The following is a 6,214-nucleotide window of genomic DNA, read 5'->3' as shown; positions in this document are numbered from 1 at the left end:
AGAAGTGTGCACGTTTTGGACGGGAGGGGTTCCTTATTGCGGACGAAAATTCATCTATGTGTCTGTAGGTGCAACTGATGGTACATGTACCATTATGTGTTTGGTCCGGTTTTTATATCTTTGATAGTGAAATTTTGACCTGTGAAGGTTTTCTTCTCGTCGGCTTCCTCTGGGCAATAGGTACTACCACTGTTGATTCTTTGAAGTACACAATAGACTAGCGTTAAGAATCGCGCTTCGTTTTCTCCTGGCCCACAATTCACGGAACAATGATGATGCTATTTGCCGTTTTGTGATAAATCGGTACACCGACTAGTGAGGCAGTCACGCTCAAATGTCAATGGGAGTATGAGACCAGCTACGTACCGCAGCCACTTGATGTGCTACGTTATGTTGAAACAATCTAGATTGTACAACCTGTTGTTAGGTACAGGGTTCATTGTTGATTTTAGTTAGGGTATAATTATCTGAATACCTTGAACTACAAAGTGTAGAAAGGAAGAAAAAAATACAACAAATGAAGCATGAGATCGACGTGTTCTTATTATATTAAGCCCCCTCAAGAAAAAGATATCCTGCGATTAAGCACAGGATAGTGGGTTCTAACGAAACCTGATCTTTTTTTTTACACAGATACATACATATGATTCCTATGAATGTGTACAATTTTGTTGAAAAGTGCATTATATTTTGTGTGATACAAAAATCACAAAAATATGGCTCTAGCTAGGCACTAAATATATTTTTTTGGTCTTCACGTTAGTGTTTTTTGTCTAGGTGAAGGAGGAAACCATAGTTCGATAAAAAAATATTGTTGTGAAGTGGAAATATAAAGGTTTTGATTTGTTTTCAAGATAATGCTTCGTCTGGAGTTCCCACTCAATAATGATGTTTTTACAATGTGACCGTATTTGTGTAGTGAGCAATTTTTCTACTTTTACATGAAACTAGCAAGGTGGCCCTCGCAATGCCAGGGCAAAGTATGCAAGTGTGTAGAACGTTGTTTGCATCACACTATAGAAAATTATATTAGTCTATTAGAGTATTATGATAAATAAAATATCTTTTGTGAATGAAGTATCTATAAGCATCTTTTATTTAAGGGCGAATATGTATCAATGCCCATTATTTACCTTTTGTAGATAGTAATACTCCCTCCTTTGAAAAAATGTGTTGCATGTAATATCTAGTCAAAGTATCTTTTGGTAAATTTTGTCCAACTATAAAGCAAAATATATCAACTTTTATAATATGAAATCAATATTATTAAAATCATGGTGAAATATATGTTCATATTATATACATTCCATGTGATAAGATATTGATATTTTTTGGTATATAGTTGATCAAACTTTATAAAGCTTGACTTTGACTTAAAATTATAAGCAACACATTTTGGATGGAGGGAGTATTAGATATATATGCATAATTAAATGTATATTGCAAGCTAGGAATGTACTTGCCAAAACTCATGTTATACTCGGTTATTTTAGAGAAAATTGAATTTAACAAAACCTATCTTAGTGCGTAAATAATTTCTTGCTTGATGATGTTCAAATATAGTTACTAAGACCAATTAGTTATTTCTAGGCCGATGACACTTCGGTAAAATAAAGATATCACATGAAACGGTGAGAAGATGATGTGCACAATCATAAGGATATACATATGTTCATGTCTTTTCATAAGGTGCAAGAGATCAATGGATTTATCAGGAACCATCAGTTGTGGTCTGTTGTCTTATTTGTTTTACTAAGTGAATTTTTAGACCAAATATGCAATTTATTTTGACTATCATATGATATTTAATATCATAATTATGGATTATGATCAACACATAGGAGTGTGACATTCGAAAGGAGAAAAAAACAATTAGAAAGGACATATTGTATGATCATTTACTCAGATATCTGAATAACCACTTTAAGAATTAGAAAACCTTTTTAAGAAATAATGATTTTTTTCTTCAAATTGAGTAAAATTAATCACGTTGACCACTAAGGCAACTGCGTATGTGTAATTTTCATTATATCTTGATCTAATTGATTTATTCCTTCATGTATGTCCTCGATCAGGAAATGCTTAGTTCTTTGTGCATTCTAAAATATGTTATGTTAGCTAGAACATCCAGATACAATCATCAAACTAATACCGGATTGCTATCTTGAACTAGGCGCAGAAAGTGTGTATCAAGTATTATCGAGAGATGAAGCATCAACAGAGGGGTTTGGAGTTTTCTCAACTATGCATTTTATCTTATCTATGTAAGTTTCAGAGGCTCATTTTTCATTACTCTTAGGCTTGCTATCCTCATCAAACAAATTTTCGGGAACAAGCCAACCATAGTTATTTTCTAGAGCTTCATGCATTCCTAGGAGCTTACAAGGTATTGATGTCTTAATCTCCCCTCCATCATTAACATTATTAGTGTACCTTATTCTATCCATGTCCATCTTTTCAAGGGTACTAGCAAAGTTGGTATAAGATCCAAGCATCTTATATTTAATAAAGACCTTTCTAGCCTCTCTTGCTACACCATCAAATTCTTTAAGAAGGGTTTCTAAGAAGAAATATTTCTTTTCTCCTTCCTCCATATCACAGAGTGTAAGAAACATGTGTTGAATTATAGGATTGAGATTAACAAATTTAGTTTCCAACATGTGTACTAAAGAAGCAGCAGCAATTTCATAAGTAGGAGCAAGTTCTACCAAGTGTCTATCTTCAAAATCTTCAGTTGTACTAACATGAGTGAAAAATCTTCTATATTATCTCTTCCAATTATATACCCTCGTCCTACCGGTATGTCTTTCAGAGTGAACTTAGGAGGAAACATGATGAAATAAACGAAAGGTAAATAAAGTAAATGCAAGTAACTAATTTTTTGTGTGTTTTTAATATGGAGAACAAGACAGTAAATAAAGTAAAACTAGCAACTAATTTTTTTGTGTTTTTGATATAAGAGCAAACAAAGCAGTAAATAAAATAAAGTAAAGCAAGACAAAAACAAAGTAAAGAGATTGGATGTGGGAGACTCCCCTTGCGGCGTGTCTTGATCTCCACGGCAACGGCGCCGGAAATTTACTAGGCTGCGTGTAGTTGACACGTCCGTTGGGAACCCCAAGAGGAAGGTGTGATGCGCACAGCAGTAAGTTTCCCTTAGTAAGAAACCAAGGTTATCGAACCAGTAGGAGTCAAGGAACACGTGAAGGTTGTTGGTGGCGGAGTGTAGTGCGGCGCAACACCAGGGATTCCGGCGCCAACGTAGAACCTGCACAACACAATTAAAGTACTTTGCCCCAACGTAACAGTGAGGTTGTCAATCTCACCGGCTTGCTGTAAACAAAGGATTAAATGTATTGTGTGGAAGATGATGTTTGTTTGCGAAGAACAAGTAAAGAACAATTGCGATGAGATTGTATTTCAGATGTAAAGAATTGGACCGGGGTCCACAGTTCACTAGTGGTGTCTCTCCCATAAGATAAACGAGATGTTGGGTGAACAAATTACAGTTGGGCAATTGACAAATAAAGAAGGCATAACAATGCACATACATATATCATGATGAGTACTATGAGATTTAATCGGGGCATTACGACAAAGTACATAGACCGCTATCCGAGCATGCATCTATGCCTAAAAAGTCCACCTTCGAGGTTATCATCCGAACCCCTCCAGTATTAAGTTGCAAACAACGGACAATTGCATTAAGTATGGTGCGTAATGTAATCAACACAAATATCCTTAGACAAAGCATCGATGTTTTATCCCTAGTGGCAACGAGCACATCCACAACCTTAGAACTTTCGTCATCGTCCCGCGATTCAATGGAGGCATGAACCCACTATCGAGCATAAATACTCCCTCTTGGAGTCACAAGTATCAGCTTGGTCAGAGCCTCTACTAGCAACGGAGAGCATGCAAGAACATAAACAACATATATGATAGATTGATAATCAACTTGACATAGTATTCAATATTCATCGTATCCCAACAAATACAACATGTAGGATTACAAATAGATGATCTTGATCATGATAGGCAGCTCACAAGATCTAACATGATAGCACAATGAGGAGAAGACAACCATCTAGCTACTGCTATGGACCCATAGTCCAGGGGTGGACTACTCACACATCGATCCGGAGGCGATCATGGAGATGAAGAGACCTCCGGGAGATGATTCCCTCTCCGGCAGGGGTGCCGGAGGCGATCTCCTAAATCCCCCGAGATGGGATTGGCGGCGGCGGCGTCTCCGGAAGGTTTTCCGTATCGTGGCTCTCGGTACTGGGGGTTTCGCGACGAAGGCTTTAAGTAGGCGGAAGGGCAGGTCAGGAGGCGTCACGGGGGCCCCACACGCTAGGGCCGCGCGGGCCCCCTCTAGGCCGCGCCGCCCTAGTGTGGCGGTGATACGTCTCCAACGTACCTATAATTTCTGATGTTCCATGCTTGTTTTATGACAATACTTACATGTTTTGCTTGCACTTTATAATGTTTTTATGCATTTTCCGGAACTAACCTGTTAACGAGATGCCGAAGGGCCACTTGCTGTTTTCTGCTGTTTTTGGTTCCAGAAAGGCTGTTCGGGCAATATTCTCGGAATTCGACGAAACAAAGACCAAATATCATAATTCACCGAGACGGACCAGGACACCGAAGGAGACCCGGAGGGGAGGCTGATACGTCCCAAACGTATCTATAATTTCTTATGTTCCATGCTACTTTTATGATGATACTCACATGTTTTATACACATTATATGTCATTATTATGCATTTTCCGGCACTAACCTATTGACGAGATGCCGAAGAGCCGATTCTTGTTTTCTGCTGTTTTTGGTTTCAGAAATCCTAGTAAGGAAATATTCTCGGAATTGGACTAAATCAACGCCCAGGGTCCTATTTTTGCACGAAGCTTCCAGAAGACCGAAGGAGTCACGAAGTGGGGCCACGAGGTGGCCAGACACTAGGGCGGCGCGGCCTGGGCCTTGGCCGCGCCGGCCTGTTGTGTGGGGCCCTCGTGTGGCCCCCTGACCTGCCCTTCCGCCTACATATATTCTTCGTCGCGAAACCCCCGGTGCCGAGAGCCACGATACGGAAAACCTTCCCGAGACGCCGCCGCCGCCAATCCCATCTCGGGGGATTCAGGAGATCGCCTCCGGCACCCTGCCGGAGAGGGGAATCATCTCCCGGAGGTCTCTTCATCGCCATGATCGCCTCCGGATCGATGTGTGAGTAGTTCACCCCTGGACTATGGGTCCATAGCGAGTAGCTAGATGGTTGTCTTCTCCTCATTGTGCTATCATGTTAGATCTTGTGAGCTGCCTATCATGATCAAGATCATCTATTTGTAATCCTACATGTTGTGTTTGTTGGGATCCGATGAATATTGAATACTATGTCAAGTTGATTATCAATCTATCATATATGTTATTTATGTTCTTGCATGCTCTCCGTTGCTAGTAGAGGCTCCGGCCAAGTTGATACTTGTGACTCCAAGAGGGGTATTTATGCTCGATAGTGGGTTCATGCCTCCATTAAATGCGGGACGAGTGACGGAAAGTTCTAAGATTGTGGATGTCTTGTTGCCACTAGGGATAAAACATCGATGCTTTGTCTAAGGATATTTGTGTTGATTACATTACGCACCATACTTAATGCAATTGTACTGTTGTTTACAACTTAATACTGGAGGGGTTCGGATGATAACTTTGAAGGTGGACTTTTTAGGCATAGATGCATGCTTGGATAGCGGTCTATGTACTTTGTCGTAATGCCACGATTAAATCTCATAGTACTCATCATGATATATGTAAGTGCATTGTTATGCCTTCTTTATTTGTCAATTGCCCAACTGTAATTTGTTCACCCAACATCTGCTATCTTATGGGAGAGACACCGCTAGTGATCTCGTGGACCCCGGTCCTATTCTTTACATCTGAAATACAAACTGCTGCAATTGTTCTTTACTTGTTCTTCGCAAACAACCATCATCATCCACACTATACATCTAATCCTTTGTTTACGGCAAGCCGGTGAGATTGACAACCTCGGCTGTTACGTTGGGGCAAAGTTATGTGATTGTGTCGTGCGAGGTTCCACGTTGGCGCCGGAATCCCGGTGTTGCGCCGCACTACACTCCTCCGCCATCAACCTTCAACGTGCTTCTTGACTCCTACTGGTTCGATTAAACCTTGGTTTCTTACCGAGGAAACTTGC

Source organism: Lolium rigidum, chromosome 5, assembly GCF_022539505.1.
Source record: "Lolium rigidum isolate FL_2022 chromosome 5, APGP_CSIRO_Lrig_0.1, whole genome shotgun sequence".
NCBI classification, from domain to species: Eukaryota; Viridiplantae; Streptophyta; class Magnoliopsida; order Poales; family Poaceae; genus Lolium; species Lolium rigidum.
Note: the sequence above shows the minus strand (reverse complement) of the source record.